Source organism: Ranitomeya variabilis, chromosome 3 (assembly GCF_051348905.1).
Source record: "Ranitomeya variabilis isolate aRanVar5 chromosome 3, aRanVar5.hap1, whole genome shotgun sequence".
NCBI classification, from domain to species: Eukaryota; Metazoa; Chordata; class Amphibia; order Anura; family Dendrobatidae; genus Ranitomeya; species Ranitomeya variabilis.
In genome coordinates this window covers 430,065,542-430,081,498 of record NC_135234.1, presented here as the reverse complement: position 1 = coordinate 430,081,498, position 15,957 = coordinate 430,065,542, and positions in this window count along the sequence as shown.

Here is a 15,957-nt window from a genome sequence, read left to right as displayed (position 1 = left end):
AAAATAGATCTCCCTTGTGTAAGAAGAGCATAAAACTCATATTCATTGTGAAAGATAAAAAATAAAATAAAAAATATTTTTTAAAAATATAAAAAATATAGAAAAATCCTCATAATCACAAATATATAATTATAAAGTGTGCAAATATACCACAATATAAATAAAGTGACCGAGTGCTTCAGTGTGAAATTTTAATTATTTCCAACCACCAACAAAAAACCTAGAGGGTGTGCAGGAACCTATCACTAGGTTCACAGGTGCCAGCATATGCTGGAATCACGTGCATAGAAAAGGACTTTTTTTGTACAGCCACTATATGATTATATATACCTTAGGGGTCCAGAACCTGTGCCTGCGCCTCGCCCTGAGATCATTGTAGGGAGATTGAAATTGTACTACAGTCCTTGTATTTTTTTCATATATCTTCCAGACACTTTCTCGCACTTACATTGCGTTGTTTTATACACTGGGCCTGAGTTTTGGTTCAGTCTCCCCCCCAAAAAAGGGAGATTCAAATTCTCACAAAGTGGATATACTTCAGTCCTGTTAGTTTGTTGTATATCAGCCAGCCACTTGCTGCCACTTACATTGCGTTGTTTTATACACTGGGCCTGAGTTTTGGTTCAGTCTCCAAAAAAAAGGGATATTCAAATTCTCAACAAGTTTATATACACCTTCTACCTTGTTTTACAGTACCATAACGGTTGTTATTTTGGTTAGATTTTCCAAAAAATGAGGAAGTCTGCTGGAAGAGCCCGTGGGCGTAGGTTGCCAGCTGGTACTGATGGTGGTGGTGGTGCATCTGGTGGTAGTGGCAAAAGCACAATAGCACCTAAGGCTGGAGGTGTTGAGCCAGCGTCATCGTCTGGCTACACAAGGCCTCAAAGGCTCCCTTATCTGGGAGTAGGAAAACAGCTTTTAAAGCAGGAAAAAGTTTTGGCTTTCCTTGCTGACTCAGCCTCTAGCTCTTCCGCCTCCTCTTCGGAAAGTTCAAAATATAAAAGCAGCGAGTCGTCAGTGGATGCTCCCGGTCAGGAACAAGACGTTTCCTTGTGTCCTTCACCCAAACCAAAAGTGAAGGATGCGTCAGGCGACAGTACAGGTTATTCCATGGAGCTCTTTACACATACTGTGCCTCTGTTAGAAAGGGAAATTGTTAACTGCCCATTACAAGATGAAGAGGACATGGAGTGCACTGATGCACAGCCACAGCTAGATTATTATGCTGTTCCATTGACTCAGATCACTACATTGCCCTCGCAGTGTACTGAGCCAGAATCTGACCCTGATGAGACTATGGTGCCCTGTCCCGAACGCTATAGCACCTTATACGGTGACACAGAGGAAGGTGCACATGACATTGAAGAGGAGGTGATAGATGACCCGGTTGTTGACCCAGATTGGCAGCCATTGGGGGAAGAGGGTGCCGCTGCCAGTAGCTCAGAAGCAGAGGGGGATGATCCACAGCAGCCATCTACATCGCAACAGCTGTCATCTGGCAGGCCCGTATCAGGCCAAAAACGTTTGTCAAAAATAGTGTTGAGCATTCCGATACTGCAAGTATCGGGTATTGGCCGATATTTGCTGTATCGGAATTCCGATACCGAGTTCCGATATTTTAGCGATATCGGAAATCTGAATCGGAAGTGTGCGGTGCGTATGGTTCCCAGGGTCTGGAGGAGAGGAGACTCTCCTTCAGGCCCTGGGATCCATATTCATGTAAAAAATAAATAATAAAAAAAAAAAATATTGATATACTCACCCCTCCGGCGGACCCTGGACCTTAGCGATGTAACCGGCAGCCTCCGTTCCTAAGAACGAGTGAGTGTAGGGCCTGCGATGACGTCGCGGCTTGTGATTGGTCGCGTGAGCGGTCACATGAGCGGTCACGCAACCAATCACAAGCCACGACGTCATCGAAGGTCCTTCACTCTGCATTCTTAGGGAACGGAGGCAGACGCTTGGACCGGTGAGAGCCGGGGCCGTCAGAGGGGTGAGTATATCAATATTTTTTATTTTTATTCTTTATTTTATACATGAATATGGATCCCAGGGCCTGAAGGAGAGTTTCCTCTCCTTCAGACCCTGGGAACCATTCCGATATTTTGTGTCCCATTGATATGCATTGGTATCGGGTATCGGTATCGGCGATATCCGATACTTTTTGGGTATCGGACGATCCAATCCGATACCGATACCTTTGCATATCGGAAGGTATCGCTCAACACTAGTCAAAAACAAAAACAGTTTTAGGACAGCGTGGCCATCCAGTGAAAGTAGCACAGCGTGCAATGCCTGAAAAGGTATTCCATAGTAGGAAGATTGTAGTGTGGCAATTTTTTTACCAAGATCCGTATGATCAGTGCAAAGTTATCTGTAAGAAATGCTCAAAGACCTTTAGCAGAGGGAAGAATCTTCAAAATGTAAAAACAACGTGCATGCTTAGACATTTAACCAGCATGCACTTGCAAGCCTGGACTAACTACCAAATGTCTCGTACCGTTGGTGCACCTGCTCAGAATGAAGGTAGTCAGCAATGCTACATTGCTTCCCTCACTGTAAGCCCACCGGTTAGGACACCACCAGCAGCAAATGTGGAGGTATCGTCGCAAGACCATAGCAGTCAGGGAATCACAAGGTTCTTGGTAGGAAACACTGTATGTAGGCCAACATCAAGAATACCATCACCAACCCTCTCTCAATCCGCCCTGTCCACCACCCCCACCGCTAGTTCCACCATATGCAGCTCTCCAGTCCAGCTCACCCTACAAGAGACTCTCGTTAGGAAAAGAAAGTACTCATCCTCTCATCTGCGTACACAGGGTTTGAACACCCACATTGCTATACTAATCTCGTTAGAGATGATGCCATACCGGTTGGTTGAAAGCGAAGCTTTCAAAGACCTGATGGCCTACGCAGTACCACACCATGACCTACCCAGTCAGCACTTCTTTGTGAGAAAAGCTATCCCAGCTCTCCACAAGCATGTCAAAGACTGCATTGTCCATGCACTGAGGCAATCAGTCAGTGGAAAGGTGCACCTCACAACAGATGCATGGACCAGTAGGCATGGCCAGGGATGTTACTTGTCCATCACAGCACACTGGGTTAATGCGGTAGATGCAGGGTCCACTGGGGACAGCCATAGTGGGACAGTTCTGCCTAGCCCACGGTCTAGGAAACAATTGGCAGTAGGCGTTCGCCACCCCTCCTCCTCCTCCTGCAGAAGCGAAAGCTCATCCACAGAGCGCAGTAGCATGACCACTCCATCCGCAGCTGCCAGTGTTGCACACGAGGGGTTCCATTATCAAACAGCTAGTGGTAAGCATCAGCAGGTTGTGTTACAAATGAAGTGTTTGGGCGACAACAGAAACACCACGGAAGTACTGGCTGAGTACTTGCAGCAACAAATGCAGTAATGGCTGGGCAGTGTACATCTTGAGGCAGGCAAGGTAGTCTGTGATAACGGAAGGAATTTTATGGCTGCCATAGCCCTTTCAGAACTGAAAAACATACCTTGCCTGGCTCACACCTTGAACCAGGTGGTGCAGTGCTTCCTCAAAAATTATCCGGAGTTACCAGCCATGCTCCTGAAGGTGCGAAGACTTTGCTCGCACATCCGCCGGTTGCTTGTACACTCCAGCCGTATGCAGAACCATCAGCAATTGCTGAATCTTCCCCAGCACCACCTAATAATCGACGTTGCAACAAGGTGGAACTCCACACTGCACATGGTTCAGAGGCTGTGCGAACAGAGGCGTGCTGTAATTAATTTGTTGGAGGATACACATACACGGGCAGGCACTTGGATGGCAGACATGGAGTTGTCTGGTGTGCAGTGATCAAAGCTACAAGACCTCTGTCAAGTCCTTCAGTGTTTTGAGGAATGCACATGGCTGGTAAGTGCAGACGACACCATCATAAGCATGAGCATCCCACTAATGCGTCTGCTGATGCAAAGTTTGACGCAGATTAAGGAGCAGGCGTCTGCAGCCGAGGAGGAGGGAAGCCTTGATGACAGTCAACCATTGTCTGCTCAGGGAACTCTCCTCGACAAGGTGATGGACAAAGAGGAGGAGGATGATGGGGATGATTATTTATGGGAGGAGGAAGCTTCTTAGGGTTCAATAGAAACTGGTGGCGTTGCAAGGTCAGGTACAGCGTTTTTGCGGGACACAAGTGATGTTGATTTGCAAGAAAGTGCTCCTCAACCCAGCACAAGCAGTGAATTGACACCTTGAGCATTGGCCCACATGGCTGAGTATGCCTTGCGTATCCTAAAAAGGGACCCCCGCATTAGCAAAATGATGACCGATGACAATTACTGGTTGGCCTGCCTCCTGGATCCATGATATAAAGGAAAATTACAAAATATCATGCCACATGAGAACCTTGAGCAAATATTGGCTACCAAACAAGCAACTCTTGTAGACCATTTGGTTCAGGCATTCCCAGCACACAGCGGCGGTGATGGTTCTCACACGAGCCGTAGGGGGCAACATGGCAGAGGTGTTAGAGGTGCACAAATCCGAAGTGGTGTTGGACAGAGGGGTTTTATGACCAGGTTGTGGAGTGATTTCGCAATGACCGCTGACACGACAGGTGCTGCTGCATCGATTCAAAGTGACAGGAGACAGCATTTGTCCTGTATGGTTACAAACTTGTCATGGTTCCCAATGGCAGGGGAACGTCAGGACACATAAATAACGAACGAGCTCTTGGGTGATGGAATCTCGAGCTGACCGTGAGATAAACCTACCACACAACTAATAGTGGCCGGGGGGCGTGCCTACGTTTTATCCCTAGACGTCTCTCGCCAGCCGGAGAACTAACTTACCCTAGTAGAGGAAAAAACAGACCTGGCTTACCTCTAGGGAAATTCCCCCAAAAAGGAGACAGAAGCCCCCCACATATATTGACGGTGAGTTCAGAGGAAAAGACATACGCAGTATGAAGGTAGGTTCAGCAAAGCGAGGTACGCTTACTAGATAGTAGAAAGATACAAAAGGGAACTGCACGGTCAGCTGAAAACCCTTTTAAAATACCATCCTGAAATTACTTTAAGACTCATGTGTCAACTCATGACACCGGAGTGGTAATTTCAGCCCACAAGAGCTTCCAGCTACAGAGAATGATATAACTGTAAACTGGAACAAAAAATGCAAACAAACTTAGGACTAAGAGTCCAACTTAGCTGATCAGTAGTCTAGGAGCAGGAACATGCAACAGAAAGGCTCTGGTTACATTGATGGCCGGCAAGGCAATGACTGAAGAGCAGGAATAAATAGGAACTCCCCACTACTGATGAAAACAGGTGAACTGAGAAAGAAAACACACCCGAGTCACCAGTACCACTAGCCACCACCAGAAGGAGCCCAAAAGCAGATTCACAACACAAACTACTTTTCCTCCCTTATCCATGTTCTCCCTCACGGGTCATTCCCCTTTGATTACTGGGCATCTAAAATAGACACCTGGCCTGAATTGGCAGAATATGCATTACAGGAGCTCGCTTGCCCTGCTGCTAGTGTGCTATCAGAAAGAGTCTTCAGTGCTGCTGGTTCAATACTGACCGAAAAAAGGACACGTCTGGCTACCCGAAATGTTGATGATCTAACCTTCATCAAAATGAACCAATCATGGATTTCAAATTATTTTGCCCCACCTTCCCCTGCAGACACGTAGCTTGCCTGAAAAATGTCTTCCTTTTGGCCTCCTCTTACTGACTTCTCCAATTCCTCCATTTGCAGCTGCTAAATGTCCACCATAGGCCATTTTTATACCTCCCTAAATGGGATGACTCCCCCCACAGGGTCACCACCTGGCGGCAGCACCCGTGCGAGTGCCGTTTGCCTGGACAGGTGGGTGTGCCCACTCTTGGGTGACGACACTGGCACAGGGTCCCTCATAGTACAATGAAGTGTCTCTGACGGTGGTGGTGCACAACCAACGTCAGACACACCATCGTAATATGAGGGGCCCTGTGCCAGTACCGCCGACCATGAGAGAGTTTTCCCCCCAGCTCGAACAGTGCTCTACCACTTGCAATACATACCTCTCCCTGCTCCATCACTGTGTAGTCTGTGCTGTTAAATCCTTCAATGGCATTGCCAATGCAAATTTGTTGAAATGATAGATGATAGTTAAAATATACAGGGGCCCTGGCCTCCATTTAGACCAGTTAATACTTTGCGCCTACTATCACTGTCTGCTACTCAGCAGAGGAGCCCACTCCTGTACCTAGCTATGCCACCTGTTTATTTATGAACAATTTTTTTGCAGACATTTAGCCCACTTTATTATTTGGGCCTACTAACTGTGTCTGCTGCTCATTACAGTTGTCCTCCACTGAACAAAGCAATGCCGCCTGTTTAGTCCTGTTACCAATTCTGAACTGCATTTAGCCTACTTTATTATTTGGGCCTACTAATTGTGTCTGCCACTCATTACAATTCTCCTCCACTGAACAAAGCAATGCCGCCTGTTTAGTCCTGTTACCAATTTTGAACTGCATTTAGGCTACTTTATTATTTCGGCCTACTAACTGTGTCTGCCACTCATTACAGTTGTCCTCCGCTGAACAAAGCAATGCCGCCTGTTTAGTCCTGTTACCAATTTTGAACTGCATTTAGCCTACTTTATTATTTGGGCCTACTAACTGTGTCTGCTACTCATTACAGTTGTCCTCCACTGAACAAAGCAATGCCACCTGTTTAGTCCTGTTACCAATTTTGAGCTGCATTTAGCCTACTTTATTATTTGGGCCTACTAACTGTGTCTGTCAGGACTCTGAACATTTTTTACCTTTTGTGCATTACTGCCCTTTTCCAAGATGGCGTCTTTGGTCTCATGTGCACTGTGTTTTCCTGCTATAAAACTCCACCCCAGCCTTCAGTCTGTGCTAGAGTATTCTGCCTTGCATCCAGCTCCTGACCTCTGATTACTCCCTGGCTATATACCTGCTCCTGTGAACCTGTGTGGTGATCCTGCTACTCTGCTCTGAGTTCCTGCTGCATACACCAGTTTCCAGTAATCCTCCTTCATCTGCTGCTCGTGTTTACTTCCATCTGCATTTGTAAGCTGTTTCTACTCTGCAAAGACCTGAGACCATTAACCAGGCCTTCCTGGTTGAGCTAAGATATGATTTGAACTGCTTTATAAGCTTATCTATCTGTGTTTGGACTAAGACAAGGATTTATTCGTGTCAAGTATTCTCAAGAATAACTGTGCTTCATAGACTTTCTGCTTGATTGCATTTTCCTCTGAAGTTTCCTATAGACTGCTAAGCTGCGTTTAATATTTACACTAATTGTTGTGGACTTGAGATTCTCTCTGCACCTGTTTGAATCACCGTGTGATAATATAGACTTTACCACTTATAAAACTGTGTCCTGTAGTTGTCTTGTTCCATGCAAAGAGTCTCCTGAGTTATCCCCTATAATTATTACATTGTCTGCCACTCATTACAGTTGTCCAAGAGAAATAGCGGGCACCACAAAAACCAATAAGTCAGGGATCAACCATATGCATATAAAAAGAACAATCGAAAAAAAAAAGAGAAAGATATGCATAACAAAGGGATCAACCTTCAAGAAATAACATCTTTATTAATACAAAAAGGCACAACAGAGCAAGACATACATTTAAAAACAGTTAAAAAAAACAAAAAAGGGAAACAGCAAACAGCTAATAAGCTAAATGCAACCCCCCAGACAGTTGGAAACAAATGCCAACAAGCACTAGAGAATTATGGAATGTATCAATAACAAGAAGGTGCATGTATACATATTTAAACATGAACACTAATATATGTCCGTCTGCTACCAGCTATACTCTATAGGCATAAGACATTATCCAAAAATAGGATGCACAAATTAGATTAGGGTTGTTCCGCTTCCCAGGTCTAATTATTCTCTATAAGCCAATAAGATGTTACCTAAGGACTTGAGGACAAAGCAGCCGCATATTAATCGTAGTGTATCCCACAAAAGTAAAAGTTACCAGGTAACAAAAAAATAATATATCACCTAAGACAGCAAGAGCGAAGCGGATAACAAGCTCCAAAGAACCCTGAGGTGCCAGGATGCCAAATAGAGCAGCGGTAGCGAAATATGTATAAGGTGCTAGTGCTGGGGGGGAACTGAGCCCCACGCGTATCGACGCTACAGGAGCGTCTTCATCAAGGGTAGTGTAGGGTAAATATTCTGTATGTGCTGTTTTGCCTGCCTCATTTACATAGGCACACCCTCTGACCAATCCAGCGTTCCTGCTCCTATGACAACCCTTAAGCCGAGACTGTGTGTATTTTCTCACAGCATCGGCAATATTGTAACAGCAACCTGCTGCGCAAGCGTGGTGAAGTTAACCTGTTGAACCGGAAGTTCATGCCGGTCTGCATATGCTACCAGGGAACCGCACGCCATTGTTCTCTCACAGGTGATGTTTATTTTACTTTATTACTTGGCTATATTAGATCGAGTACAGACTATTTACCCTACACTTCCCCTGATGAAGACGCTCCTGTAGCGTCGATACGCGTGGGGCTCAGTTCCCCCCCAGCACTAGCACCTTATATTTCACTACCGCTGCTCTATTTGGCATCCTGGCACCTCAGGGTTCTTTGGAGCTTGTCATCCGCTTCGCTCTTGCTGTCTTAGGTGATATATTATTTTTTTGTTACCTGGTGACTTTTACTTTTGTGGGATTGCAGCGCCCCAGAGTCCTGGTCGTTGCAGTAACGTCGCTCTGCCGCTAAGGGGAGAGGTGGTACGTCTGATGGCACTAAAAGAGTTCACCTGACCAGGTATCACAGTCACACATTACACTTCACACTCCAGCCACCAGGGGGAGCCAAAGGTCCTATCTACTAGGCCACTCCTCACACATGGGTAAAACTGGGGGTTGGATAGGAAGTTAGGGAAAAAGCAGCCCGGGAGAGTTTGGGAGAGGACCTGTCAGGGGTGGGATCCTGACAGCGGCCTAGCACAGACAGATCGTCACGGAGCCATGCCTGTACCTTATAGTGGCAGTCTCCTAAGAAAGGACATGAAGCAAAGTATATTGTGGAGAAGTGAGAAACGAGATCACAGCACAAAGGCGACAGAACCAGAAGGAGTCGTGCCCCAAGATCGGCAACATCCTTCTGAGGCGCGTAGCCGGTGGCCGTAGCACCAAGGAAGTAATAGGCTCTACGCATTACTTTGAACTATAGCAGGGCAGTTAACTTTAGGTTGTGTAGGGATTTCACTCACTCAGGTGCGACGGCTGACACTTATGAGGCAGGTTCCAACAAAAGTTCAAAGGTTTATTGCTTCATAAACCAGTTTAGCATAAACAGGAAAAACAAATAGCCTTTAACTCAGGCAAAAGGGAAAAAACAAGTGTCCATTCCTTCAGGCTCAGTGCTGGAGCCTTAACACACTGGAGGCTAGCACCTCCACACATAACCCCTGTGTTAAACATTAGCCTGTCTTATATAGAGCTAACCACACCCAGTAACCCATCACATGATTAGCCATGTGGTCTGACATCACCACAGGTCCTGACAGACATATAGGTAGCTATGGTTACATCACAGCGGCAAGCCATCTATGCGACACATATCTCCCGTCGACTAGACACCCTTTAGCCATGCTACATACCTCCCCCCTCTGCCTAAAGCCGTGGGGCTTGGCACTTTCCCCCACTAGACAAGGGATTCTTGACAGGGCATCAGCATTACCATGCTGCTTTCGGGCCCTATGTTCCACATGGAAACAGAAGTCCTGCAGGGCTAAGAACCAACGGGTGACCCTAGCATTTCTACCCTTCGTTTCCCTCATCCAACTAAGTGGGGCATGGTCGGATATCAATCTAAATTTACGTCCCAGCAGATAGTACCGTAATGTGTCCACCGCCCATTTTATGGCCAAGCACTCCTTCTCAACGACTGAGTAGTTCTTTTCAGACGAGGACAACTTCCTACTCAGATAGAGGACAGGATGCTCCTCCCCATGTAGCTCTTGGGAAAGGACTGCTCCCACCCCGACATCTGAGGCATCTGTCTGAAGAATAAACTCTTTTTTGAAGTTTGGGGCCATCAGAACGGGTTGCTTACACAAAGCCTCTTTCATTTCTTGGAAGGCTGACTCTGTTTCTTCGGACCACTTAACCATTACTGATTTTGTCCCTTTTAGCAGGTCAGTCAGAGGCGCAGCCATCGTGGCGAAGTTTGGGATGAACCTCCTGTAATATCCCACGATTCCCAGGAAGGCTTTAACTTGCTTCTTGGAAAATGGTTTTGGCCATGTTTGAATTGCCTCCACTTTACTGATTTGGGGTTTTATTTCTCCACGACCCACTATGTATCCAAGGTACTTAGCTTCTTCTTTACCCAAGGCACACTTCTTCGGGTTTATTGTAAATCCGGCCTCTCTTATAGCATCAAACACTGCTTGGACCTTTTCCAGATGACTCTCCCAGTCCGGGCTAAAGATGACGATATCATCCAGGTATGCAGCAGCGTATGCCTTATGGGGTGCAAGGATTCTATCCATAGCCCTCTGGAAGGTCGCCGGAGCTCCCTGTAGGCCAAACGGCATCCGGACATACTGGAAACATCCCTCTGGTGTAGAAAACGCCGTCTTCTCCTTGGCTTCCTGTGCCATCGGGATCTGCCAATACCCCTTCGTCAAATCCAAGGTGGTTATGTACCTGGCGGGCCCAAGCCTTTCGATGAGCTCATCAACGCGGGGCATGGGATAAGCGTCAAACTTGGAGACCTCATTCAACTTCCGATAGTCGTTGCAAAACCTCCACTCTCCATCAGGTTTTGGGACCAGGACAATTGGGCTCGACCAACCGCTCTTGGATTCCTCATTGACTCCAAGCTTCAACATACGCTCCACTTCCTTGGAGATAACTTCTCGACGAGCCTCAGGAATACGATAGGGCTTCACGTTCACCCGCACATGTGGCTCTGTTAGGACCTCGTGCGCTATGACCTTCGTGTGTCCTGGCAACTCTGAAAACAGGTCCCTGTTTTTCTGGAGTAACTCCCGACACTGTTGTTTCTGGGTCTTCGATAGCGTCTCCGCTATAGTAACCGCTCCAACCTCACCTTCTTGGTTGCTTAACAACGATGGAGTTACTGTCGGCTCTCTATCTTGCCACGGCTTGATGAGGTTGACATGGTACACTTGGAATGGTTTCCGTCTTCCTGGTTGGTGAATTTTATAATTTACTTCACCAAGTTTCTCGACAACCTCATATGGCCCTTGCCATTTGGCCAAGAACTTGCTTTCCACCGTCGGAACTAACACAAGAACTCGGTCTCCCGGATTGAACTGCCTCACTCTTGCAGACCGGTTGTAGATTCTGGCCTGAGCTTCTTGTGCCTGGAGGAGGTGTTCTTTCACGATAGGCATCACCTTTGCAATCCTCTGCTGCATCAGGGCCACATGCTCAATGACGCTTCTGTGGGGTGTGGCTTCGGCTTCCCAGGTTTCCTTGGCTACATCCAGGAGTCCTCGCGGATGTCGGCCATATAGAAGCTCAAACGGTGAGAACCCTGTGGAGGCCTGTGGAACTTCACGAATGGAAAACATCAGATAGGGTAAGAGACAATCCCAGTCTCTACCGTCTTTCTCTATAGCTTTTCTCAGCATGCTCTTCAGTGTCTTGTTAAATCTCTCAACAAGACCATCTGACTGGGGATGGTACACCGAGGTCCTCAACTGGGAGATTTTCAGGGCTTTGCATAACTCCCTCATCACCTTGCTCATGAAATGTGTCCCCTGGTCAGTCAGGATCTCCTTCGGCAGACCTGTCCGGGAAAAGACGTGGACCAACTCGCGGGCTATACTCTTCGAGGAAGAATTTCTCAAGGGAATTGCCTCAGGATAGCGTGTGGCATAGTCCACGATGACTAATATATACTGATGGCCCCGGGCTGATTTAACTAAGGGACCAACCAAGTCCATGGCAATTCTCTCGAACAGTACCTCAATAATGGGCAGTGGCACAAGGGGGTTCCGGAAATGAGGAGTGGGAGCAGTTAGCTGACATGTAGGGCAGGACCTGCAATAGTTCACTATTTCTCGGTGACACCCAGGCCAATAGAATCTCTGCACAACCCGTTCCTGCGTTTTTTCCACCCCTAGGTGTCCACCCAAGATGTGTGAATGGGCCATGTCCAACACCTTCCGTCTATGTGGACCCGGCACTACCAACTGCTCTACCAACTCTGTTGTGAATTCTGTTGTGGGTTCTGCTCTTGGGCTCCCTCCGGTGGTTATAAGTGGTAGTGCTGCTGTTTGTCCTTCACAACAGTCATCAGCTGTTTCCACTTTAGACAGGGCTATTTAGTCTGGCTCCTTCCTTTAGTGAGTGCCAGTTGTCCATTGTTTTCTAGGGATCCACATCTCTGCTTGGTTTCTCCTTCTGGATTGTCCAAATCATCAAAGATAAGTCCTGGCTCAGTTTTTGCAGTCCACATGCGGTGGACTTAATAGTTCTGTGAATTGCTATGTTTTTTCTTGTCCAGCTTTGTCTGTGTAAAGATTTATTCAGCCAAGTTGGAAGCTCTGGAGTCACAGAGTTACCCTCCATGCCTTTAGTTAGGTGTGGAGATTTTTGTATTCTCTGTGGTGGATTTTGTAGTATTTTTTATACTGACCGCACAGTACTCTGTCCTGTTTTTCCTTTCTAGGTAGCGTGGCCTCCTTTGCTAAATTCTGTTTTCAGTCTGCGTTTGTAATTTCCCTCTCCTCTCACAGTCATTATTTGTTGGGGGCTGCCTTTCCTTTGGGAATTTTCTCTGAGGCAAGATAGTTTTCCTGTTTCTTTCTTTAGGGGTAATTAGTCCTCCGGCCGTGACGAGGTGTCTAGGGAGTGACAGGAACATCCCACGGCTACTTCTAGTTGATGTGTTAAGTTCAGGGTCTGCGGTCAGTATAGAGGCCACCTACTCCAGAGCTCGTCCATGCTGCTCCTAGGCCACCAGTTCATAATACAACTCCTCCCTTATTTTCGTGACCCGGTACAACAACTCCCCACTCATCAGAAAATGGGGAAACCTTGTGTCTGCCCCCGGCTCCTGTACCACCCCGTCAATAACTGTGACATTATTAAAGGCTTCCCTCAGAGTGGGGTCCCTATGTTGGGCAGTCTCAAAATTTTCACCGGTTACCTCTAACTCCATAGTGTCAGATGCAGGGGACACTTCCTCCTCATCCCCAACCAGCACACAAAAAGGAAACCTGTCTGTCTCTGGGTGTGGTGACACCCTTCCAGGGGTCACTGGTTCCCTACTCTTGCTAGGGAGCTCAGAACCTTTTCCCCACAAATCCCAAAACAGACAGAAATCCCGGCCAATAATTATAGGGTGCAACAAGTCCTGCACGACGCCGACTATGTGGGACTCAGTGCCACATGCCATTTCAATGTCCACCCTGGCCAAAGGGTAGTCCTTGACATCACCATGTATGCACCGCACGCCGACCTTCTTTCCCGGGAGCAGGTGGAGAGGGAAAGTGGCCCTCAATAGGGTCACTAAGCTCCCTGAGTCTAACAGCGCCGTTGCTGCTCGACCGTTCACCCTTACGGGACACGCTTGAGGTCCCTCGTTGGGCGGAGAGTTCACACTGCAGGCTGGATACGCATAGTATGAACAACGGCGTCCCATGCTGCAGTCCATCTGCTCAGTGGTCTGGGAACAACGGGCAGCTATATGTCCTGGCCCGTGGCACCTCCAGCAAATAATATCACCTGTAGGGACCTTGGGCACCACCTCCCCCGCCCTTTGTGACCTTGGACGCGCCACCCCTTTTTGGGACTCAGCAGCTTTCTGGGACCCCCAGTACAGCATGGGCTGCCTCCCAAAGGAGCCTTCCATTACTTGGTATCTCTCGACCAGTCCGATCAGTTCGTCGGCATTCTGGGGATCACCCTGGGCAACCCAAGTCTGTATGGACCTCGGGAGGGAATGCACAAACCGATCCATCATCACTCGTTCCACCATCTGTGCAGGTGTACATAACTCTGGCTGCAGCCATTTCTGGACCAGGTGCAACAGGTCAAACATTTGGGAGCGAGGCGGTTTGTCCCGGTGATAGGCCCAGCAGTGAACTCGCTGTGCCCTAACAGTCAGTGTCACCCCCAAACGTGCGAGAATCTCGACTTTCAATTTGTGATACTCTTTGGCATCCTGCAAGGTCAATCATAGTACGCCTTCTGGGGTTCTCCCATCAGGTATGGCGCCAGTACCTTTGCCCACTGCTCTGGCGGGAGTTTTTCCCTCTCAGCAACCCTCTCAAACACCGTCAGGAAGGCCTCAACATCATCCCCGGGGGTCATTTTCTGTAATGCGCGTCTTACCGTCTTCCGGACGTGGGTGTCATCAGCCAAACCTGGGGTTGGGGCGCTCGTCTTGCCCTGGATGGCGGTTGCCAGAAGCTGCATCTGCTGCCGTTGCTCCTGCTGACTCTGCCGTTGCTCCTGCTGGCTCTGTTGCATCTGCTGCATCAACAGCTTGCTGGTCTCTTGCTGGTTCTGTTGCAACTGCTGCATAAACAGCCTGTTAGCCTCTTGCTGCTGTGACTGCGACTGGACCAAGTGTTTCAGCAGGTCCTCCATTTTCCCCGGCAATACTTGCTGGCTTACAGCCGACTTGACCCAGGACATCCAAAAAATAGACTTACGTCTCCACTGGGAACGCTGCCCGCACGTCTACCACCAATTGTAGGGATTTCACTCACTCAGGTGCGACGGCTGACACTTAGGAGGCAGGTTCCAACAAAAGTTCAAAGGTTTATTGCTTAATAAACTAGTTTAGCATAAACAGGAAAAACAAATAGCCTTTAACTCAGGCAAAAGGGAAAAAACAAGTGTCCATTCCTTCAGGCTCAGTGCTGGAGCCTTAACACACTGGAGGCTAGCACCTCCACACATAACCCCTGTGTTAAACATTAGCCTGTCTTATATAGAGCTAAAAACACCCAGTAACCCATCACATGATTAGCCATGTGGTCTGACATCACCACAGGTCCTGACAGACATATAGGTAGCTATGGTTACATCACAGCGGCAAGCCATCTATGCAACACATATCTCCGGTCGACTAGACACCCTTTAGTCACACTACAGTTGGCTGTCTCACCTTTTACACCTAATGAAGACAACGGAGGCAATTGTGGGAGAGGGGCGTCTCTAGGGTCCCTATAAAATAACTCCAGGCCTACCCCGTCATACGGGTTCGTCCTATCCATATCATCTGGGGGACAGAGAGAAAGAACAGAAACAAACACAACAGTTGTGAGGACTATCCCGTGGTGCTCAGCAGGGAGGTACTACAACACACAGGCGCTGGTAGGAAGGCTACTGATTTCCACCTGCAAAGGGAACTCTGGATGTGCCTTCGGACCGGCCGGTCTCAGCCAGCCCTGTTAGCAGTGCTCTGGATTGCAGATGCCAAAGCCTTCAGTAAAAAGGTAAAGAGACTGCGACCCTGTGTCCTCGTTATTTACTGCGACCTACACCATCACAAACACCCTTTTAGTGGGCGCCCCTTAGCAGGGCCACGGACCGGGTCAGGCCACCGTGACATCCCCAGAACCGAGAGACCCGGTACCGAGTACCCCGCTGCCCTGTGTTTGGGGGCCGCTCCAACTTGGCGTCATGAACAGGATCTACTTAAGCCTGAAGAATCAGGTTATGTGCGCCTTGGAACTGTGACTGAATTGTGCTGAATCGTGATTTATTGCAAAGACTGTGTATTGCTGTTTGCTGCCAAAATCCGCCATCGCCGCGCCGTGTGGGGCACGAGGGGAGGAGCCATAGCTTTGTAAGTGGAGCCGGCTGAAAAGAGCGCGGAGCAAGAAGATGCGGTGAGGTACCGATTCCGGAAGAGGAACCCGACTCCCACCAGGTTAGCAGAGGGGAGGAGCGGCCATGTCTGATCCCGGAGGAGCGGAGGCGGCG